The sequence below is a fragment of the Halichoerus grypus genome, chromosome 10 (assembly GCF_964656455.1).
Source record: "Halichoerus grypus chromosome 10, mHalGry1.hap1.1, whole genome shotgun sequence".
Taxonomy (NCBI): Eukaryota; Metazoa; Chordata; class Mammalia; order Carnivora; family Phocidae; genus Halichoerus; species Halichoerus grypus.
The window spans coordinates 84,296,307-84,321,156 of record NC_135721.1 but is presented as its reverse complement, the minus strand read 5'-3'; the positions used below and the strand labels follow the sequence as shown (position 1 = coordinate 84,321,156).

The 24,850-nt window shown below is 44.5% G+C and overlaps 2 long non-coding RNA genes across 13 annotated transcripts in view; both read right to left on the bottom strand.

Annotated features, from left to right (window-relative positions):
• The window catches only part of LOC118538545 (uncharacterized), a 109,042-nt gene that overhangs the window by 49,393 nt on the left and 34,799 nt on the right, over positions 1–24,850 (bottom strand). For 11 of the 12 annotated variants that reach the window (XR_013441901.1, XR_013441898.1, XR_013441897.1 and 8 more), the window contains exons 2-8: positions 17,829–18,006; positions 17,027–17,256; positions 14,577–14,681; positions 14,228–14,472; positions 11,935–12,114; positions 9,713–9,855; positions 7,859–7,982 (exon numbers count right to left, since the gene is read on the bottom strand). This is a non-coding gene — a long non-coding RNA (uncharacterized LOC118538545). The remainder of the gene's footprint in view (positions 1–7,858; positions 7,983–9,712; positions 9,856–11,934; positions 12,115–14,227; positions 14,473–14,576; positions 14,682–17,026; positions 17,257–17,828; positions 18,007–24,850) is intronic. The other variant, XR_013441908.1, reaches the window with a different exon arrangement.
• On the bottom strand, positions 2,612–5,986 carry LOC144379244 (uncharacterized). Its single transcript, XR_013441909.1, has 3 exons — positions 5,775–5,986; positions 5,165–5,367; positions 2,612–4,033 (listed from the first exon to the last, which is right to left on the bottom strand). It is a non-coding gene; the product is annotated as an uncharacterized LOC144379244 (long non-coding RNA).

Genomic DNA, 24,850 nt, shown 5'->3' with positions numbered 1-24,850 from the left:
TAAGACAAACAGCATTTTATATAAGGTAAAAATAGTTCTTAACGGGGTGTTTCCCTACGGTAAACTGGTTCTTATTTTGGCCATTCTGCCCAAAGCAAAATATAGCCAACATACATAAGAAGGAAAATATGGTGGGGTAGAAGATTTGCTGAAAAGATTATATTTATGCTTTGCTTGGAGTGAAGAAAAGTTTTGGGAAGCAGACCGAAGAATTTTAAATTGCCTTAAAGAAACACAAGAAATACATCTTTCCCCTAACTTTCAGACCTGTGGTCTAGGAAAGAGGGGACAGTTGCCAGAATTCTTAAAGAAACTCTGTGTTAAATAGTGAAAAGATGTCAGGTTGTGGGTTTCTCTGCCACGGGAGGTTTTAGAGTCCAACATTGTCTGGATTTGATGACAGGTAATGACATTAACTAATTACAAAACTAATCACATTTGGAGCGGTGGAAGCTGAGATCATGATAAGCATAATCAAATCCCTGACTTCAGGGCTTCGGGAATCAGAGGATAAGTTTTCTCCCCTTGCAAAGCTTGACCAGATGCCTTTCCGAGTCTTTTGTCTGAAAATTTTGGAAGATCCCAATGAGAGTCAGAACCAGCATGCTGAATTGCAAAGCCCAGTGGCCGGACTGGCACTAAGCGAGGGCACTATAGGGATGCCGTGTGCGTCCCCACCGGCTGAAGACGAGCCTTGTCCACCCCACGGTCAGGAGCTCCATCAAGGTAAGTGCCTGGGCCTTGACCCCCTATCTCTTCCCCTAAGAGCCTAAAGACCTGCATCCCCCTCACCAGTTGGGTCATCTTGGACAAATTCTAATCCACTGGAGTCTCAGCGTCTTCCTCCGCAAAGTAGAGATTAAAATACCAGTCGCATTTGCCTCCGCAAATTGGTGTGAGAATCCAGCAAAAGAGTTTACTCTGCGGATTATAAGCTGTTTTAAATATAACAAGTATGGCCAGCATTAAGCCAAATTACAGGCCTGTACCCCTATAATACGAATGCCTCAATCACCAGAAAAGTGGAGAATCTTTAAAATAAAAGAGCTGACCCCTTTCTGGTGGCAGGAAGTCCTCCACCCCGCTCTCTCTCTTTCTCTCTCTCTCTCTCCCCTCTTGCTCTCTCTGGCCCCTTGAGAGGAAAGGGAAGAGGCCGGCCTCCTTCAAAGCATTTCCAGCCCTCTAAGGAGACAACAGAGCAGCGGCCCTGGTCATTCTTCTCATCTGGTAACATTCCTTAAGCCCCAGTGTAAAACTTGAAAGGAAATGAAATCCTAAATGCAAACACTATCTTTCAGTCTCTTGGAAAATTATCTACCTCTACTTTCGCTCTCCTCCCAATTCACTCACCCTCAATTAAAGCCGTCCTTTGAGTTAAACCTCACTTTTCAGAAACCAAGCCATCACTTAAGAAAGAGGAAAACATTAAGAGATCCAGATTTCAATTAACTTTGCCATTGATTTTTGCGTAATTCTGGGGGAGGCATTATTCTTTTGGTAAAGTGGGGGCAAAGAACTCAGAGATTAATGGAGGTTCTGATGACGTCAGCGAGCAAGGACTAAAATACAGGCAGTCCTGATCCCCAGGCCCTGCTGAACAGCACAAATACTCGGAAAATGACCCAGAAGCAAGACCTGCCAAACTGCCCATGACAATGGAGACTCTGCATCTCCAGTAAAAAGCCTTTGGTAAACAGCATTTCCTTGTACGTTTTCATTTTAATGTAATTTATATGTTTGGTGTTCACACAACGGTGCAATTTTTCTAACCGATCAATAAAACAGGATCTAACCTGGCTTTTTTCAAAGCCGCAACTGTTCTGTAATTGTGGAATTCACACCCATCATAAGAGGGGACCACTGGTTAGCACTGCTCACTCGCGGGCACACGTGCGTGCACGCGCTACATAACTACAGTAGAAGAAACCACTGATACAGATATAATTTGTAATGTGTTGTGTCACTGAATGTCTATCAGAGGAAAAAAGTCGGTGAAAATAGATTTAAAACAACAGGCAGTTTAATCAGGTAAGTACACAGCATTCATCTCTGTCCTCTAGAAATATGATTTCAGCATAATGAATGAAGGGAAGGAGCTCGTTGGAATACAGCCTTTCTGAGCAACAGAGTGAAACCAACTATCACGGAGAACCCTGTCCCGGGGGGCATTGGGGGCATGGGGTTGCTATGATAAGGAGCAACGGATCATCATCATCCAAAATAGGGCAACTATTAGAATTCAAGCAAAGGAAATAAGGTGTAACCATAATTGATGCAATTAGGAATTTTATTTCTAAAGGCTTACTCCAACTCTACTCGACTTTCTGATGGGGAGTTCAGCGCTGCCATAGAACTCAGCAATCTTTGGAAGCCCCTACAGGGGTGGAGGAGAAGGTTCCCTTCAGTGATAAAGAAACCACTTTTCCTGGGGCGCCTGGGTGGCTCAGTCAGTTCAGCATCTGACTCCTGATTTCGGCTCAGGTCATGATCTCAGGGTCATGAGATCGAGTCCCTTGTCAGGTTCCCCGCTGAATGGGGAGTCAGCTTGGGGTTCTCTCTCTCCCTCTCCCTTTGCCCCTCCTGCTCTCTCTCTCTCTCTAAAAAAAAAAAAAAAAGAAAGAAAGAAAGAAAGAAAAGAAAAAGAAATCACCTTTCCAGGAAGTACAAGGGAGTGAACTGAAGCAAACACCCTCCTCTCAAACAAAAAGCCAAAAAAGTAATGCTATTCAGTAGCCACCTAGGCAGAGCTATAAACATGGACTTGTTGCTCGCTGCTCTTGTCGGAAGGAAAGCATCAGATTTGCGTCTGCTGACGCAGCTCTTTCCTAGTGATGCCGAGTGTCCCTGTCACCTGGGGACCGATGGGGCTTCGGGGGAGGAAGCTGAGCGCCGGGCGTGGCAGACGGCAAGCCGCTGCTCGGGCACACACTGACTGTGTGCTAAGCACCAGCCCCGATCCCAGGGCTGTACCCCTCCCCCAGCCCAGTGAGGCAGTCCCATCATCCAGCGCGTTCTACAGATGATGCAGAGATACACGAAGTGACTTGCCCAAGGTCACATGGTGCAGAAGCCCTCAAAGCCAGACAGCCAGCTCTGAGAGTACCGAGGAACCACGGTGCTGCTGTGCAAATGAGCTGCATTTAATTGAATGGAAAGTTGGAAAAGTGGCAGCCTTGAAAGGAGGCAGGAAATGATTTGACTTCATTATAATCATCTCCAGAATCAAAACCGATTTGCTGAATTGTCCCCCCTCCACCTCGCAGTGCTGGGCAGCATTTCCATGAGGACAGAGAGACAAACATCTCTCTGCGCACCCTCCCTGAGTCTCCAGGCTGAATCCACCTGCCGGGCACTGAGAAGCACTTCAGGGATTGCGAGAGAGAACAAGGGCTCCATCCCAGAGGTCAGCTCGAGACCCCAGAAACTGAACCCCAGCAGCCTTGCCCCATCGCTCAGCCCGGCCCTAGACTGGGCCCCCATGCAGGAGTGGAGGCAGGCCGACTCCAGGGTTCACCCAGCGTGACTCATCCATTTCAACCTGGCAAAGAGTGATTCTGTGGGTTCTACCTGTCCTAACACGGAGCTGGTGCTCAGCCCGGTCCACAACTCAGGCATTAAAAAGGTAAGTTTTTAATAACTTAATGTCATGTCTATTTTGAAGCCACATTCTTTCAGGGTGGCAGAAACTCGGTCGTGGGGTCTCCACCTTTGCCTCACCCGTGGCCACGGTCTCGGGATTCTTCGGTTCTAAGACATGGTAGGGGAGCGGCCGGCAAGCTTTGATGCCAGGTGTCTGTGCAGGCAGCCTCTGATATGTCACTCAGTCCCCCTACCTGGTCCTCACACATCTTGGGCCCAAGCCACCCTGGACACCCTTGGGGTCCACTCTTTCAGCCCCTTTCAGGTGTCAAGAGACCAAGGATAGATCTCCTCCTCCCGGCCCCCTCCCCCACCATCATGAGTGTGAAACGTCCGCACAGACTTGTTCTCTCCACTCTTCGGCAGGGCCCTAAGTGTTTCTGTTCCCCCATGGCTGTAAGAAAACAGAACAATATCCTGGGTAAGCCTAACGTCTGGAAGGACATCACAGAAACCCAACAACAGAGGCTTGGCCAAATAGAAATTTATTGTGAGACCCAAGCAGAAATCCGGCACAGCGCTCAGGGGTGCAGCCAAGCAACCGGGCAGGCTCTTCCCAGCCTCCAGCCAGGCCCCTGTTCAACAATGACAGCTGCCCCTGGGCATCCCACGCCAGGGGAGCAGGACAAAGCCGGCCAGGAAAGAAGGGGTCTGTGTTTCACACTCAGCACTGGGGGCGTCTGCCCATTCCAATCTGTAGGGTGGTAGGAAGGTGAGCTTTGGGTGTCTAGCCTCCATCACAGGAAAGAGCCAGTTAGGAGAGGCTTGAGGAGGCCAACCTAAAGAATCCGCCACGACCAGGGGAAGCCCTTTTTTCATGGTCACTTCCCTCCCCTCAAAACAAGTGGGCACTGGCCTAGTTGCTTGGATGAGGTAAAAGTGAAAAGAAAAATACTAGAGGTAAAAGGTTGGCTAACGCTTCATAAACTATTATCCCACCTCATGGGGTCAAGAGCACCTTGGTCTGGGTAGATGCCCAGAGGAAGTTCAAATGCTACTGAGATCTGCAGGATCAGATTGAGTCACCGAGACATTTGAGGCCCTCGCTCAAACCCCTGCACTCCCAGTCTGCATGACCTAAGCCAAGGGCTTCTGTTCTTCCATCTCTACCCTGGCTTGTGCAAGAGACCCAGAAGGTGCTTAGTGAATGGATATTGAGCCAAAGAAAGTCCCAAGTTTGTGAACTGTGGAGGCTCGGCCAGAATGTAGCAGGGACGTTTCCTAACATGTACGACACCAGAAGGCCCAGTCACTGAGGGAGAACCTACAGAGGCCGAGCCTTTTAATGCCAACGGTGCTCCCCAGCTCCTTCGGGTGGCCTGGAAGGATCAGCTCAAGGCTCAGTGCACCTGCAGAGGTCCAAGGACCCCCCTCCCCTCGAGTACAGCTTCAAAATCATTTTGACCACCATAAAGAAAGGCTGGCCCACCTGAGGCTCAACTGTAGGTCTGCTATGCTACAACTTCAGGAAAGTTCCTTTGAACTGAGCCTGGTCTATCAGTAAAACGAACACTGTACTATCTACCTTGCAGGGTTCTTGTGAAGATGGCAGGTAATGGATGTAAAAGCACCTGTCCTCTGGCCTTCTTAGCCCATGGTAATAGCTCTTCTTGCAGAAGATCCTGGGGTCTTAGATGGGACCAGGAGTAGAACTCTGCCTGCTCAACCTGCGTAGATCTCCTCCAGGCCAGGAGGTGCTCCAGAATTGGGTTTGGTTGGTTGGTTGTTCTGAGAAGGAAAGATGGTGATAGAGCAGGATGGCTGAGAATACCCCCCCCAATCTCACATGGCCAATTGGTACTGGCCTATAGGAACCCTCGACTGACCTCAATTCTGCATAAAACTGTGGATATTTATGTGCCATGACGTGGGGTGGCATTTTGATCTCTACCATACAGTAACACCATTTGCAAACTGATTCATTCTTTGGAGCTCTGGGGGGCACTTTTAGCACTAACATATGCTCCTACATAGTCATCCGTACACAAGTGTGAGAAGCACTGTAACCAAAATTATGCTTAGTACAACTAAAAGTGATGTGCTTGGCAAAAAATAAAATAAAAACAATCTCTGGCTACATTAAGTGACATAAGAACCAAGGAGGAAAGACCCCTGGGTGTTTGAGGAGACCATACCTGAAGTCGCAGTGTATTCTGTGAGCTTCCCTATGGGGAGACAAACTGCAGCATGTTCAGAGGAGGGACAGGGACGGCCACCAGCCACAAAGAGAAAACTCCTCCACTAGGGCCAGAGTTGAAGAAATGGGGCATCCTCTGCTTGGTAGAGGGGAAAAAGGATAAAAACTGTCTTCAGATATTTGGAGAGAGCTTTCATGTGCAAGAATGAGTTTTAGGTTATGTGCCTCAAGAAGTAAAACTAGAGCCACTCGTGGAGTCGTCCATGAAGGTGGGTCTTGACTCAACTGAAGGAAAGGATTTCAGTCACCGAATCTGAAGATGAGACAGGCAACCCTGAGCAACAGTGAGTTCCAGAAGCTCATGCTATTCAAGATTGGAGAATGAGTGCCTGCTGAGGAGATCATACCAGACCTGCCTCATGGGGCTGTGGTGAGAACCAAGGAGATCATTGTTTCCAACCCCCTTATATGCCACCTCTCAGGCAGTGACTTGGCCACACAGCTCTGGACTCTCTGCTGCTTGCTTCACCCAACTTCCAGGCCACAGACTTCAGTATTCACAACCCAATGGAGCCCCTTCTCATGTCTGCTTGGCTGGCCTCTGCCCTCCTTTCCTGGAGCTTCCCCTGAAGCATGAGATACTCCAAAGAAATTCTGCACCCAACCACACTCAACCCAGAGGTAAGAGGGGGACATAACGGTCTGTTAATGTTCCATGAGGAAAACCGTTCACCAATCAGTGGTTGGAAATAGCAAATAAATTCTTTTGCTGTCCTTCCTCTATTAGTCTCCCCTGAGACCTCACAGCTTCTGCTCTGGGAGGATGGTCCCTGCATTCGTTTCCCATGGCTGCTATACCAAATTACCACAAACATGGTGGCTTGAAGCAACAGGGATATACGACTGCAGAAGTCTGCAGTCAGTATGGCGGAGACGCCGGCAGGGCCTGTGAGGCCTCCAGAGGCTCCAGGGGAGGGTCTCGTCCTCACCTCTTCCAGCTTCCGGTGACTGCCCACATTCCTTGGCTTGTGACCCCATCACTCCAAGCCCCACCTCCACGGTCACCCTGCCCTCTCTTCTGTCAGTTGTACTTCTGCCTGTGCCTCCGTCTTCTAAAGACATCTGCAATTGGATTTCGGACCTACCCAGATAATCCAAGGCAATCCCTCCATCCCAAGATCCTTAATCACATCTGCAAAGTCTTTGGCACAGAGGTAACATCCCCAGGTTCTAGGAATCAGGATGCGGACACTTCTTTGGAGGGCCACTATCTAGCCTACCACTATCCCAAGGATGGAGCAGTCGGTTATGCTTCACGCCAAGTTGGGGCCACATCAATAACACACCATTGTATTTGCTCCTTTCGTCTCAGCCTGACCACCATTCTCCCCAACCATCCCACTCTGGGACTGAGCTCTTCGCGAGAGAGACAGCACATGGGTTTTCTTCCACTTCTCCTTTCTGGGAAACCCCAAGTAATACCTGCAAGCCCTGGAGAGCACTGCCCACAGTCGTGGCACGAATGGTGGCTGGAGTAATGCAGTTAACAGTTCCCACAGTTTGCAAGATTGCACTTGTTTTCCCAGAGCATTGTCTAATCATTTAAAAATAGGCTCTACTCTGAGGAAATGGAGGTCATCTATTTCAGTGAAATTTTACACGTGTTCAAAGACTTATTTCCCCTCTACAAAACATTTCCTGCATGGTGACAAGGTTTCAGGAGAATATCTGCTAAAAGATTAGAATTAGAAAAGGAAGAGTTTTCCCACAGCAAACGGAAGAAGATTCGCTCAATTACAGGGAAGTTAAATAAATTAGTTAATGCTTACAAATTTCTTACAGATGAAAAGTGTTATCTGTATCACTGCTAAGACCTGCTATGAATATGCTTTCTCTGTGCTGAACCAAATTACATTTCTTAAAACAGCAGCGTCCCGGGTCCTGGGAATATCCCAGAAGTAACATGGCTTCATTCATGAATTGCAGCATCAGATAGCACCACCTCCAAATTCAGTTGGCAGGGCTGTGAGTGACTTATGGAAAGGGAGAGAGAGGAGAATAAGGCAGAATTTTCTACTGTACCTCTCAGAGGTCTTTGCAGGTGACAGTTCACCAATGGAAGATTCTGGAAGGTTTGCTTTTTTATGAGGCAACGTCACCGGCACCTTTGCTTCAGAAAATTATAGACTTAGGCTCACAGACAACCCTGAAAAAAAACAAGTAGCCAACAACACTGAATATGAAGAAAATATTGGCAAACTTCCCTGTTAAAACAGTGAGGGTCAAAAACAGAAACTTTCAAGAATTTCACTTCTCCTACCATGACAAGGCAAATTTAATATTTTGGTGGAAGCTGTTTCCTCCAGGCACATTTGATAATCATCATTTCAAAACTTACAAGACACATCATGGAATGAATACAATCTGAATGAAAGCTGTATTTAACAGTGTGGTAAAATAAGTCCACATCTGGCATGTTTAATTTATGTCATTTAATTGGACAATTCATATTGGAAAATTCCTCTGATATGGATTCCCTTGGACTTTATATACAAAATCCTAACTTGCAAATCCTCCAAACCTAGATTGTCTCCCTCCCTTAGTTGCTGGTACAATCTGCTATCAACACTTCAGCATCCCTCTTTCTCTTTGCTTTCATGGTATGTACACACACATAAACAGTACACACACACACACACACACACTACATAAAACGACATGTCAGGCAACCCTGCTGGATGACAGGATTGCTCTCCCTTTCTCATTCCATCTACTTTCTTGTTTTCCGTATCACAAATAAGGGCCAACTCCTTGGGCAGGACGGGGGAACTCAAGAGAAGAATCTATATCCTTCTGGAGGATTCTAGCCACAGGGGTCCAAGAACAGAATTATTCTAAGAGTCTTGCAACTCTTTTTACATAGTCCTCACTCTCCCTGAAACACCCAGCTCCTTTTCCATTCATAGCAGGCTCTTAAAGAATGCTCAGTAGTGAATGAATGAACGAAGAAATGAACAAAAGAACTGAGCATTTCTGAAACCATGGAAAGAAGCATGGTGGAAAGAAGCCCATGGTATACTAGAAAGAACGGTGACCTAAAGCAAGAGAGCTAGCATCTAGCTCCTCTGCTGGCTGACTACTTGATCTTGGTAGCCTGTCTCATTTCTTCACATGCCAAAGAGAAACAACACTTATCCTGATGTTTTTGTATGTCACCAATACAGCACTTATGGTTTAGGGAACACTTGGGACTCACATTCTCTCACTTGACCCATCCAACTACCAACTGGTGGCAAAGGGTGCCCATCTTTTGGCTGGGAAGCAGACGTCCATAATGTTGACCATAAGGTCTTGAAGTAGTAAATCAAGGTGCACACCACGTCAGAAGTCTCAGCACCTTCTCCAAGTAGTAGAGTAATCCTGTTGTCCAACAGGAAGAGCCCAGCCACGATCAGCGACTTGCCACTGAGACAGTAATGGCAGAGCCTCTTTCTCAAACCATGACGTCCTGCCCCAAATCCGCCTCACTTCCTGCTGTCTATACACCAGTACCGAATACCCATAACCTAAGCACATTACGAAAGGCCCTCAGCATCTCATCAAATGAGGGCTGCCATCGAAATGCCTATAAATACGTTCTCGGCAGGGAGTAGTGAGTTCACAGGTACTCAGCGAATCGGATAAACAATATCAAGAGTCAGCACACTTTTTCTGTAAAGAACCAGACAGTAAATCTTTTAGGTCGCTACTGCTCTACGTTGTAGCGCAAAAGCAGCGGCAAACAACCCATCCATTAATGGGTGTGGCTGTGTTCCAATAAATCTTTATTTACAAAAACCAGCAATAGGTCAGACTTAGTCTGCAGGCCTGTGTTTGCCAAACTCTTGAACTGCATCCACTTCCAGAATCATCTTGATGTCAAAAACATTACTTTACCACTTCCTTTTAGAATCAGGGTCGTGACAACTCTTGAGGAACACATACATCCAGGCACCTTTGTCCCTCTTCTTCCAGTGTCCTCTGATAAACGCCAACTGGCAGAGAAGACATGGAGCATTTATCCTTCAATTGCAGTTATTCTGAAAGACAAAGCAGGGGCAGAGATTAAAACCAGCCCCCCAGTCTTTGTGCCATGCCCAGCATATCAAGTGCCCCTCTTCAAATTGTAGTGAGTTCACTGTCTACCTAATGGAGAAAATAGAACCATTCTTTCACTTAATAGTCTTTTAGTAAGGGTATGGGGGGGGGCAGGTTTACTAAAGGCCCTTATAAAATGCTGGCTGAAAGGAATAATGCTCCTTGGCACCACAGAATCTTTTTCATGTGAAGCTACATGATCACTTTTCATTTTGTTTCTCAAGCACCCCATGGCACCCATCCATGTATTAGGCTAATAACTGCATGAATCTAGTTAAAAGGAACCAAGCAATTATTTTAATTAGAAGAGAACAAAAGTAACACTCCTGGATTCTGTCTTAAGGGGCAAGAAGGAAGTAGTCAGGGTTCAAAAAGATCCCACAAAATATTTTTTGTGAAAGGAAAAATAATTAAGGCCAAATTTAGAATGTACTTGCAATAGATGGGCCAAATAAAATGAATGGCACCACTGTGCAACTAAAACCCATTCATATATAAGAGCCCCAGAAAGTCCATTTTTATGTGATACCATTTTGAGGGTATAGCCAATTTTACAAAGTGAAAGTGAATGTCTAGTAGAGACCTTAATGATCCTTGTGAATCTCTTACACAATTCCTTATAGAGTTTCTGTGTAAACTCTTTTATTAATAAGAGAAAAGAGGAAGGATATTGGTCAAATTACCTTTTAAGTAGGATTATTTTTCCTCATTTAAATTCTTGGACTAAAGTGTTCAAATTTGTTTCTCTGGAAAAAATCTATCTTTATAGAAAATCCTTGTCACTAATCCATTCTACAAAAAAATGAATCCCATCCTAAGGGTGTTAATCATTTGAACTGAATGCAGTCGTTCAGGAAGAGATAGCTATCTGCAGATTTTCCATAGTCTTCGCCTCCCTGTGTCCCTCCTGCTCATTGGGCTATTGCGTTCCATCTCGGGCTTCCAAAAAAAAGATGAAATGAATCCCAAACTAGTCAACTAGTAAGTGTTGCCCCTTCTGTTTAAGTCTATCCTTGTTTATTGAACACCTGTGACCCTCCAGCACAGAGCAAGTTATAGATGGAGGAATGATTCAGATCTGAACCCAGCCTTCAAGAAGTTCACAGTCTAATCAAAGCCAGAGGCATGGATGAAAAAGGAGACCGTGCCGCCCCAGCTGGGTGGGATCGAGGTTCTCTGGCCTGAGTTGATTGTGAAAGAATGGATGTCCCAGGAGAAAGACATGGATAGTCCATCCCCAGGAGAAAGATCAGCACACACAAAAGCTGGGCCACAAAGAACCCCAGGGGAAACACTGGGAACTGCAAGCAGGTAGAGCTGCTGGAATGTGAGGCAAAGACCCAAGAGGAACAAGAGAGGTGCTGGAGAGGTAAACAAGAGCCAGGTCTTGGGGAGAATTTGTGTGCCGTGTTCATGAGCCAGGACTGCCTCACATGCAGCAATGGAGAGCCACCAGGCAGTTTCCAACAAGGACTGACATGGCCAGCTGCCCATTTTAGAGTGAGCACTTGGATGGCTGGGAAGGGGATGAAATGGACACTAGGTGTCCCACAAATTCCATAGCCCAAACAAGAGGTGATAAGGCCTTGAACTTGGACAGTAGCAAGTAGGAATGGAGAGATGGGGTAAGGTATGAGATAAACAGTATTGAAGGGGATTAAAGTTAAAAAAAAAAAAAAACCTTTGTGGAACAGTAACTGAAGAGTCAAAAGTGGATGAAATTGGCTTTGAAGTTTCTCAGTGGGGGAGCAGGAGTTTTAGCTGAATGCTTGTCATAGGTCCCAAAAGCTTCTCATCTTACAGGTCCTCCTTTAAACCCAGGATGAGCCTTGATCGTGGGTCCCAGGATTGAGATGCAATAACAAATTTCAGCCTTGGGCACACGAGCAGATTGCAAGTCCCAGAAGGTAGTGTAACTTCCATTTTCTTCCCCAAGCAACTCACACAAAAGCAGTCTCCTGCCACAAGTCTGTTAAAATATACAGAAACCTGGAATGAAAGAAATTGTGACAAACACTTACTGTGCTGGTTACTCTTATGTGTCAACTTTACTGGGCTAAGGGATGCCCAGACCGCTGTAAAACATTACTTCTGGATGGTCTGTGAGGGTATTTCTGGAAGAGATTTGCATTTGAACCAGTAGATGAGTAAAGAAGATCACCTTCACCAATGCATTGGGCATCATCCAATCCATCGAGGACCTGAATAGAACAGAAAGGCAGAGGAAGGGTGAGTTTTCTCTCTGACTCAGTTGGGACATCCATCTTCTCCTGCCCTCAGGCATCAGAGCTTATGGGTCTTGGGCCTTCAGAATCCAATTAGAATTTACATAATTCCTCCCCACGTGGACCCCTGTGACTCTCAGTTCTTCAGACTTGAGGTGAGTTACATGACCCGTTTTCCTGGGTCTCCAGCTTGCAGACAGCACATTGTAGGACTTCCTGGCCTCCATAATTGTGCTAGTCAATTCCTATAATAAATAAATAAATACACACACATACACACATTTGGTTCTGCTTCTCTGGAGAACTTTGACTAATAATATACTCAGGACAAACTACATATATTTTAAGTAACTATATTAGATTAGACTTACTTATGTTTTAATTTTTTAAAGAATGTACAGAGGACACCTCTCCAACTCATTTTATGAGCTGGCTAAACCTTGATAACTCATCTGGCAAGGACATTACACTCAAGGAAAACTACAGGTAAGTTTCACGCATACACATTGTTGTAAAAATTATCAAAACATGCTGCAATACTTCAAATAAATAATACATCATAACCAAGTTGGGTTTAGTCCAGAAATGGAAGATTGGTTTAACATTCAAAAACCTGGGGTGCCTGGGTGGCTCAGTCAGTTAAGCATCTATCTTGAGCTCGGGTCATGATCCCACGGTCCTGGAATTGAGCCCCGCATCAGGCTCCCTGTTCATTGAGGAACCCTCTTCTCCCTCTCCTCCCCACTTGTGCTCTCTCTCTCTCTCTAATAAATAAATAAAATCTTAAAAAAAAATTCAAAAACCTATTAAATAACTCACCATACTGACAGAATAAAGTAGGGGGGGTGTCATATGATCATTCTATAAGAAAGTGAGTACTTAGTTTATGACAATGTATCATGTCAGAGCACTGGAGAAAGAAGTCTTTTTCATTAATGGTGTAGAGTAAGTAGATATCATGGAGGAAAAAACAAATTTGATCCCAACCTCACACCATATGCAAAAATCAATGACATATGGATAAATGTGAATAGTAAAACAATAAAGCTTCCAGAAGATCATATAAAAGGCTATTTTCGTGGCCATGGGATAAGCAAAGCTCTCTTAAATAAGACATAGAAAGCACTAACTATAAAGGAAAATATTGGGAAATTAGGCCACATAAAAATTAAAATCTTCTATCCATCCAAAGATACCATATAGAGAGTGAAAAGTCAAACTCAGAGTGGTATATGATATTTGCAATATATATAATCAAAAAAGGATCATATCCTTAGGGAGCCTGGGTGGCTCAGTCGGTTAAGCATCCAACTCTTGATTTCGGCTCAGGTCATGATCTCAGGGTTGTAAGATAGAGCCCCGCATCAGGATCCGCTCTGGGCGTGGAGCATGCTTGGGATTCCCTCTCTCCCTCTGCCCCTCCCCCCAACCCCTGCTTGCGTGTTCTCTCTCTAAAAAAAAAAAAAGATCATATCCAGAATAATAATCCAGAATATATAAATATTCCCTACAAAACAGTAAGAAAAGATGAACAATGTAATGGAAAAATGAACAAGACCCTTGAAAAGCCCATTCACAAAATTTCCAAGTGGCCAATGTATATGAAAAGATCCTCAACTTCTTAATAATCTGGGAAATCAAAACCATAATGAGATTCAACTACATACCACCAGAATGACCAAAATCAAAAAGACTGAAGAATACCAGTTAACAAGAATTAGAGCAGAACATCTCTCACCCACCGCTGGTGGGAGTGGAAACTGATACAACCTCTTTGGAATATCGACATCATTAAAGCTGAGCACGGTCATGCCCTACAATTTAGTAACTTCCCTCTGAGTCTACATACCCAAAAGAAATGCATGCACACCCACCAAAACGTGCATGAGAAAGCATATAGTGGCTCTCTGAAATAGCCAAAAACCGACAACAACCCAGATGTTCATCAAGGGCAAAAGGGTTAATTGTGGTATATTATTGATACAATGGAATGAAATAAAACAAGGAAAATATAATTGTGCCCAGTAACATAGATACAGCTCACAAATACAATGTTGAAAGAAAGAATCAGACGCAAAAGAACACTTACCATAGGAGTCCATCCATATGAAGTTGAAACAAAAACAAAAAACAAATCTATGGTGTGGGACATCAGGAGAGTGGTTATTTTTGAGGAGGAAAGGGGACTCCCCGTCCTGGGGGCAGTCGGGAATGTTGGCTACATTCTCTTTCTTGTCCCGGGAGGTAGTTACAGGACGTGCCTTCTCCAGGATGACACACTGAGTCCAATGCTTCTACTCTTTGTAATCTTCCATACACAGAACGCCAAGAAAGCTTCCCAGAAAGTTTCAAGTGTTGATTTCCATTTCTTAGATGAAGTAAATGGACTAAATATTACCGAATATCTTAATTAAAATCAATCAGTGGCTTGTTCTTACCTATGTTCAGTGCGCTCTCCGGATGTCAGGGACAGAGCAGAAAACCGGAAGTACCATGCCTGTGATTATAAATCAGCTGGACGAGGAAGAACAGAATGCCTTCCCCTGGAGGAAAAATGAATAAAACTGGGTCCCTTGGCTAAGAGGCAAGTAGTGGGCGAGAAGAACAAAAAGTTAAAGTCCCGATGTATAAAATAAAGACTTAATGAAGGTCCTCCTGGGGGCTCATACATGGCTAGCCTTATATAAAAGCAGGGTTAAAAGGTAACAAATTTAGGCTGGCTACAAGGAAATGCCTTCTTACGAAATGTATAATTAACCTGTAGCCAATGGTTTACTCAAATCCAACTCCTCTCAAAAAAAAAAAAAAAAAAAAAAGATTAGCTATTTATAGCAGCCGCACCAGCATCTGTAGGTACACTGACTAATATCGTATTACAAAGACTCCCCTGCTTCCAGGCAAAAAAAAAAACGATAGCCAGCCAGGGTCAGGAAGAAAATGTCCCCTTCGGTGTAGTATTTCACAGCTCTGTTATCCAATATTGGACAATTTGCGGGGCTGTGCGGTACTCGCCCCGCCGTGCGGAGCACCTGGCTCCGAAACAGGCTATTGTTTCAGTTCTGGACGGCAACACCTGTGGGGCTGTATTTAGGCAACACCGTGTGTTTCCAAAAGGTAAACACAATGAATATAATCAAAATTGTTCCAACACTACTGTTTTTACATCAACAATCTATAAATACATGGAAGAACTCGATATACGTGTGAAATAAACAGAGCAGGCATACCTCCACCGAGGTAATTCAGAAGACAGCTCTATAATTTAGCAGCTTGGATTTCAATTGTTGCGTTTTTAGGTACGAAAAACACAGATATTATTCATCAAAGTGATTGTCCTGTGCACTTGTATACCTTATATAATTTATTTTTTCAGGGCTTTTTACTTCAAAGGAATCACTAGCTAATGACATTTCAGACTTAAGAAATTTTTCTGATAGCACGCTGGAATTCCCTCAGGGACCGGATTGTGAATAAGTGGATTTTTTTAAAGATCATTAACAGATATTACAAACCAATTCAAACTGAGCATTTTCTTTGCAAATTACCTTTAACTTTTAAAGCCATTGAAAAAAAAAAGACAGTGAGTGATTTAATTTACTTAACCTGTCTACGAATTGCAGCTTTGTGCTACATCGGCGACCGCAATTTCAACCAAAAAATATCTCTAACTATCTCTAATAGAGATATTTTTCTAAATTATCACACTCGATGAGTGATATTTCAAAAGATAGTAATGTTTATTTTTTTTCTCATTTAGCAAGTTGCTCTGGAATGGAGAATTTTATTTTATTGATAGGTTTAAAGTAAAAACAGAGCCCTGCACTGTCTATATCTGTTGCTTAATTAAAACTCTCGGGTAATTAGCAGGTTTATCATTTCCTGAGCGAAGGCAGATGATGGAGCTTTGGTGGTAGATTGGGGGGGGGGGAGATGATTTTTTTATTTAATGATCAAACCACAGTTTCTGGGCTAAAGAGCTAATATTTGGGGTGAGAAGCACCTTTTATTCCCCCACGTGTATCAGGTCTGATGCTTATTTGCATCAACACCCCCCTTCTGTATGTTTTCCATTCAAAGAGCTCCCGGGGACTTCAAAGGGAGTTGCCTGCAAGGACAGTCTACGTGGGAGTCCTGAAAGGCTCCAGAACAGGCCCAGAGCAGGAAGAAACCATGCCAAGAGGAGCTCACGCTGGAGCCCCCAAACCATGTCACAAAATTAAAGGGTCTCCCCTGCCTACGCCATCCCACAGCGCACGTGGGAAATGTCCCCAGGTTTGCCAAGCACTGTGCTGGCTTCTCGGGCTACTACTTATAAATATTTGATGAGTAGCGCTCCATTTATAAGAAAGTATGTTAATAAGAATATTCTTTGAAATTGGAGTCGAATGCAGGCTTTAAAAAGGCTCATTGTTTGAGGTACTACAGATTTCCTTCTTTTCCCTTTTAAAATGCAGAGTCAGCTTACCACAAACCAAAAAAAAAACCCTAACATCCTTTTGGATGTCCCATCCACAACAACAACAAAAAAGAAATGGGTAAGATTCTACTCTAAAGGATGTTCTATTTTTGGAAGGATTCAATAAATTTTTGCGGGTAAAGGAACATAGAAACTAATATTTCTTGAGTGTCGCTTGCGTGCCAGATATTCTAATGCTTCTCTTTTAATCCACACCAATATATTATGAGGTAAATGGTATTACCCCCATTTTAAAAATGGAAAGTGGGCCTCATGGAAATCATACAGTAGGGTGTCTATTCCAGAGCCCCACCACGGCTAAGTGCAGGCCTGGTCTGGAAACCAGATCCGCCCAAGCTCAACGTCCATTCTTGTTCTCTACCTCACATTAACTCCCAGATGCCTGCTGGCTTCACAGGGATATGGCCCTACCCAGTCTTGTCTCACTTCTCTGAGATGGTTTCCTCATCTGGAGATACCATGGAGACAGCAGGAGCACCTGCTCAGCCCAGCATGCCGGGGGATGACAAAGATGGACGGCATCCCATTTGTGGAAGCGCTTCATACACTCCATGCTGTGGAGACGGCGTCTCATTAACCTTTCCTTTGATTTCAGGCACGCTCCGCAGCATCAGACTTCATTCACATCACCGTGGCTTGGTCTTTTGTGAAAATAAATCGAAATGGGGGTGATTGCTCATGTAATAGAAGTCAAAACCATAGCTTAAAATAAAATACATAAAATAAAATTTAAAAGATCATAAAATAAAATGAACATGGGACATTTTCTGACCCTGGAACATTAATCCATTTATTTATCTTGCACTCATTCAACAAATCTACACATGCTGAGGTGAAGCTTGGGTGCTGCATCATTATGTCAGATTTCTAAGCACACTTTACCTTGCTTTCGCACTGAGGATAAAATCAAACATCCAGATATGACCCACCTATGGGTTCCAGGCATGATCGGATGCCTGCTGGCCTCTCAAACCTCATCCTCACCAGCTCCCCACACTCTCTGCTCTCCAGACATTCGGCCAACAGGCTGAGCTGGAGTCCCGCCTCTCCGGTCCCCCTTCTGCCAGCTGGCTACTCACTGCTGACCCCTTCTCTTCATTCCTGACTCAGTTTAAATGTCCTCTCCTCCAAAAGACCTTCCATTGCCTCCAGATCCAAAATAGCCCAGCCCCGAGCTTGCCACGCCTTTTGGTTTCCTTCAGAGCAATCTTACCATGTGTGACACTCTCTCTGTTCGGTCCCTCGTGTGCCATCCATCCATCTCCCCAACTCAAGTGTAGCTCTAGGAAGTCAGAGATCAGCTCAGTCTTGTTCCCTGACTTTGTCTCCAGACCGCAGAACAGGGGAACACAAAGGAGGCAGGAAACGGTGTTGCCTTAAAGCAGCTTTACCTGATGTCAAATAACAAAAAGTCCCAGTCAGATACTTTGTTTCATGGCTGCACTGGCAGCCCTTGAACTGAAGGAGAAAAGTTCTCATTTTTCCTCCTGCACCAAGCTCAAGTTCTTTCCCCTGCAATGAACCCGTGCCTCCGCCCTGCCAGGTGGCCATGCTCACCTGATCTGGAAACAGGTGGCCTGGAAATGTCTTACCTGTTGGCTAGAGTCCTGCCTGCCAAGAAGGCACGGCTTTCCCTGTCATCTAAGTGTGACATGCCAGCGAGCTCGGCGCCCTGCCGGGCCCAAGCATGACTCTCAGGCGCTTCCAGGGGTTCCTCTGTCCAGGTTGGCAGGGGCTCCGGTGACAGCCCGGGACCTCAGCTTCTGCTGCCCTCACCGATCCCCACCCACGCTGCCCAGGGGAGAGCGGCAGGCCATCCTCACCTCACACGTCTTTCTCGGCTTAACCATTTTTTTCTTTATTCGACCATGTACAAGTTAGAGAACGAATACATATTTGTTGGAACAAGTGAAACACTTAAAAATGTGAGGAAAAGCAAAAATAAGTCCTTCTCCCTGTCTCGCCTCATTACCACTCTCTGGAGATGACCATGGGCAAGCATACATATGCCTATATCCATGTATTTGATGTATATAGTAATACACACACACACACACACACACACACACGCTCTCTATATAGTAATACATATGTTTACAACCTATATTTGCAATGATATATTACATATCTTTATATATAATTTTACATAAGTGGGGTCATATACGTGCTGGGGCAGTTTTAGTGCCGTATTTTATCTTTATTTAATTACCACTGATTTGTGCATTTCGCTTCCCTCTCTCAGGTGTGGTGACTCCCGGGATTTACAGGAAAGCACAGGTGTGCTCCGGGCAGATGACCACACCTGTGTGCAGTGGCACCGGTCTCCCTTCCTGTTCTTAAACACGCCTGTCTTGGTCACACTGGACTCCAGTGTGCTGGTGTTTCTCTTTTCCGTTGCTGGTTTAGGGACATCTAAGGAGATGCCTGCACCCCACCCCCCAGGGAGACCACAGACCACCCCTGGGAACCATCTCTTTCATTTCCTATAGCTCTCCCGCCCATCTGGCTCCCTTCTGTGTCTAATTGGCTCCCGCTTGGAGCTGCCAGCCCTGTACTATCTCTGACCTTGTCTATTTCCAGTGACCTTCTCAAAGTAACAAATCTTCAGGCCACGTCCTCTTTCCCTTTCCCTTTCCCTTTCTTCACAGGTGTCCCTCCCCCCGCCCTCCTCTGGCAAAGCTCACCCAGGCCTTTGCTTGGAACCCATTTACTCAGCCCATTTGCCTTCAGGTGACCATTCCTTCTGACCCTCACCCTACTGGGTCACAAATCTGATCAACATATTTGTGTATTGCTTTGTAGGTTGCAAACTTTCTCAAATAGATTGCTTCAACTAATTCTTACAGTAACCTTTTGAAACAGAGAGGAATACTAGCCCCCAAAATACATGGGTTTTCAAAGACATTAACAGTCACCTTGCAAAGTAGACTTTAAAATGGTCTCACGAAAAAATACTCAGCTTCACTACTGATAAAGGAAAAGCAAAGGATAGCACACTGATATCTTCCTGCCTATGAGTTAGCGAATATACAAAAGACTGATAATGCTGTTCAGCAAGGGAGGAGAGTGGCAATACCCTACATTGTTTGTTGCAAGCAGGAGTTCATACTGGGGGCACCTCTCTGACCCACAACTTGCCAACACACAGCGAATTAGAAAACCGTGGAACCATGCAATTCCTCCTGTCGGAATTTGTCCCAAGGAAATAAACAAAGCTATGCAGAAAGTTTAAGCTACAAGGAGATTTTAATATGTGACTGATTAAGCTGAAGTCCAGTCATGCAATAAAATGCTCTGAAAAAAAAATTAAAGGTAATAAGGTGGAAGAATATATAATATCAATATATAATGTCATGCAAAGATTTTTAGATAAGTAAAAAAAAAAGATTACACAATAATACGTATTGTCTGAGTCCCACGTAGATGATAGATATGCATACAGATGTAAATATCATGCACCCCAAAATGCCAGGAAAGGCTATCTCCAAGTGATGACATTATGGGTGATATTTATTCTCTATTTTCTAATTTTTTTCCAGCAAGCACATATAATTTTGCAAAGAGAAAAATAAGACTATAACATTTAAAACATTGCCTTTGTCTAAATGGAAACAGTTGCACAATTGAATATTCAACAAATATTTATTGAACTTCTATACACAAAGAAATCTGCTAGGTGATAAGGATGCAGTAGTTAAAGTTTTTAAAAATTAAAAAAAAAAAAAAAAGAAGAAGAGGTGGCCACTGCCCTGAAGAAGGTATTCTTGGAAAATGGAAGAAAGCCAGTGGGGGTTGCTGGTTTCAACAGGCAATGCCCCCGGGCACAGCTGGAGCTCATTAGGCATTATTCTTCCCTAACCCCAAGAAATGGCCTCAGAGGATATCAATGCATCCGGTCATGCTTGGGTGAGATTTAGCCTCAGACCTGGACCTGGCTCTGAAAAGGTGGTTTGTGAGAGTGGAAAATGGAGAGAAAGTGAGAGAGTGAGAACCACCCCTGCTCTTCAAGCTCTTAGCAACTGTGTCTCCTGCCTGCCTGAGACAATTGGCTGGAGTGGCCTGGCTGTGGGAGAAATGGTCCCATGGGTTGCATGACTACTGACATTAAAAGGAAGGCCCCGAATGATCTGTCTTTTAAATAAGTGATTCGTGGAAGTTCAACAAAACTCCCCCTCGCTGCAAGTGTCCCTCTGAGTCTGCCCCACGGATAAGCATCCAGCCTCCTACCCTTCCTACATGACAGTCCCCCGTTAACTTTGCAGGATTGGAGCCTCCTGCACACATCACATCTGTTCTCCCAGCCCGGAAGCCATCCCCAGGAAGTGTGGCACCTCCACGGTCTGCAAGAAGCCCTCGCAGCCTCTAGGGTACCATTTCGTTAGCCCATAGGATCGCTGTCATGCCCTAAGTTAATTCAAGGCATTTGCTTTGAGTTGGTTTTTTTCCCACAAATGATGAAGAATTTGTGTTGATTCTTCCCCCAAAAGGCCACTTGTGAGCAGTGTGCATTTGGAGGCCTGGCTGGGGTTCAGACAGGGACCATGGTGAAGGGAACCAGCTCTCCTGAGGACTGAACTCATGATCTCATTAGCACAGGGTTCTCATCAACTAAGCCACCAGGCACATACCTCATTTAAGGCAGTAATTTGCTAAATGTTAATTCTTAGATTAACTACAGATGAGTAGAGTTCCACGGGGTGGGGGGGGGGCTGGGAATCGAGAAAGAATTTGTTAATTCTTGAAAGGAAATTTGGGTCATCAGTAGATGAGTCCTTTGGTTAGTTTTAAGATACAACTCCAGCATCTGAAGATGATATTCACTGGGATCTATGCCACCATGATTTTTTTTTTTTTAATCAATATCTCGATCAGGAGAACTTCAAGGAAAAAGCAAACGGTGTCACTTCGGCATGTACAAAACATTACATAGATCCCTCCACAGTTTCTATTTCAAACTCAGGCACAAATCTTTCCTTTGTGGAAAGGTTTCTGTATTTGAGGCAGGATGGTTTCTGTATGCGAGGCAGAGATGGTCCTCCTAGAAGGGCTGGACCCCATTACCTTTGCCCCCCTGAACCCTAATTCCTGTGGAGAAAAGTCCCATGGGGAAGGGAGCCCCCGACCCACAGCCCCAACTCAGGGCATGCTGTAATCCATTTGCCCTCTCATCCCCCAGCCGGGCCCTGAGGAGCCAGTTTTACAAATAGCAAATATGGTTTGGAACAAAGTTTTGACACTGACTCGGTATCCTGTGCTCATATTACATTTCTATGAATATTCCACCGACTTTTCAACTCTGAAGAACAAAGTTTCCGCTCTCAGGCTACATTTAGCATTCAGGCCATTTCAACTTCTGTTGCTCCCACCCTGACAGTGATCTTTGAAACTGATATGGCCCTGAAAGAAGCCAGAATAACTTTTAAAAATTATTAATAATAATAGGCTAGGTTCCCAGTCTTTGTAATCTTGTGGAAGAACCTCTGAGAAAGCACAGTGGGAATTGAATTGAACGTGTGCCCACTCCAGCTTTTCCATGGACAAGCCGGCCTGCAAATGCATGGTTGTTTTGCAGGAGAATTTCTATGAACTGGAAGAGGACGGGGATGTAACCCTGCTTTTGCATTTATCACCTTCTGCCCCAGGAGCTTTAAGACCATCTTGAAACACCTGGGTCTCTGCCACTGGAAGAGAAGCCCCACAACATAGGGGCCGGGGTGGGGGGGGGTTGCCCAACGGGGCACCTACCAGGATAACCCCAGCTCTGGCACTTGCCGGCTAGGGGCTCGTGAGAAAGTAAGGTATCCTCTCTGAGAGGTCAATTTCCTCACCTGTAAAATGATGATAATTATAGTTACTACAAAACAGTAACTGTCTCCACAAGAAATAAGGGACATAAATTCCTTAGTCTATTGCCTGGAACATAGTAACTACTGATGGAAGCTTAACTATGGTAGCTACTATCTGCCTCTTGAGCAAACGTGACTGTCTCAATGTGACAGGTCTGCATTCCAGATATCCCTTTCCTTATAAATCTAAAATAAAGAGTACTACATTTGTCCATCCGGGAAGAAGACACTGATGACTGAACTGACCACAACCAGGTTGGAATAATATGTCCGGATCCAATAGCTAAGAGGTAGCAGCCTGAAATGAAAACAGCTAGCCCTGATTCCTAAATAATGCCTTTATTTTTTTTTTTACAGATTTATTTATTTATTTGAGTGAAAGAGAGTGTGTGTGCGCAAGAGCAGGATGGGCACAGAAAGGAGAGAGAATTTCAGGCAGACTCCCTGCTGAGTGTGGAGCCTGACGCAGGGCTCGATCTCATGACCCTGAGATCAGGACCTGAGCCGAAGCCAAGAGTCGGATGCTTAACCGACTGCACCACTGAGCTCCCCCCGCCCCAAATAATGCCTTTAAAATGTTTTCTTTTGAAATCCATGACTAAATGGCATAAGAAACTTTCCAAACTCACACAATCATGAAATCATAATTCTCTACAACACAGCAAAATGTTACTCAACCTGAAGATACCCAGGAATTTCAAATTCTGGACATATAAAAAAAAAAAATTCACCAATTCAAATCAAATCAAACCACACATATTTTTACCTGAAAATACAATCTGAGACAACCCCATCTCATATACAAGTAACACTCTTCTAAGCACTTAGTAAGTTACAATTTAAAACTTCTACTCAAGTTCAAGTTGACAGTTAGGAACAAAATAAATGGAAACTAAATGGCCAAATAGCATCCACCTTATAGTTGTAGGCTCCATTTTTCTACCTTAATCTCCAACTGGGAATATTAGTTCAATAAAATAAATATTTTTAATTTTCTCTATGCGTTTCCTCAAACCATGCCAATGCACTTATCTATAGCTCACTTGAAAGATTCGTTAAGCAACCCCCCACTTCCTTAAAAGAGGATGTTTGATTTTCTTATGAAAATGAAGGAATGGACATGAGTGCTCATTGTTTTAATGCACTGAGCCCTTAATCACTTCCAGCTCTGATTCATCAGAAAAGTAGTGCTCTTCAGGGATTTTTTTTTTTTTTTTTGGTCACTAAATATTGTCTTTCATTTTGAGATATTTATTTCTTGCCAGAAAATGATACTGTATTTTTCCCCTAATGATGAAAGATGAAAGATGGAGAGAATTCCATTTGGTGATTATTGGACCACGAAGAAGTAAACTGATTCAGAAAACATATCCCCAAAAGAAAAATAAAATGTATTATGTGAGGTGGAAGCATGGAATTCTTGGCAAATATTCAATTGCAGCCCAGATTGGTAATGTGATAACGTTCTTGTTTTGTTAATATTTGGGGGTGGGGGGAAGGGGGTTAGTAAAGCTCTAGGGTGTTAGCTTTGGGCCAGAATCTCTCTACCCTCCCTCACTACCTCAGCCAGCAAGGGTGTTTAAAGACACAAATGCCTGAGGCCTTGCAGAAGGTTGGTAACACTACAGAGGCCATGGGCAAGGGTCCAAGATGCCATCCTTCCCCACATTAGCCAGACAGGCTAAGACAGAACCTTGATCTCCACAGTTCAGGGGCCAGTGAGAATCACCTCCAAAGAAAGCCCACTCTGAACACTATTCCAGAGGCCTGGAGCATCACACCCAAATCAAGGCAGACAGGTGAATTCATGAAGTGAGACCTGCTGATTGCAATGATTCTGCCAAATCCCTCTGATTCACTGGGCAACTGTGCCACTTTGCTTCGGACTTGTCCTTCTAGCTTCCCCGTGCTGGTTTCTAAGCAGAGTCTGCTAGGAAAAATAGCCCCAACTTTAGAAATCCTGGTCACATCTGTGCTCTTCAAACGGCTATACCTAAGTAAAGTAAGTGCTACCATAATACACTACCACACCGCCCCTTTCTGGGTCCTGAGGGTTATGGAGTGTGGCATTTTTTAGTGCTGGTTCTCTTTCAAGTTTAAAGGGGTGAGAGGGGCACCTGGGTGGCTCAGTCGTTAAGCGTCTGCCTTCCGCTCAGGTCATGATCCCAGGGTCCTGGGATCGAGCCCCGCATCGGGCTCCCTGCTCCACAGGAAGCCTGCTTCTCCCTCTCCCACTCCTCTTGCTTGTGTTCCCTCTCTCGCTGTGTCTCTCTCTGTCAAATAAATAAATAAAAATCTTTAAATAGATAAAAAATAAATAAATAAAGGGGTGAGAAAAAGTACCCCAGGAAGACAATTGAAAGGGAAAAATAAGAAGACAAATTGAAGA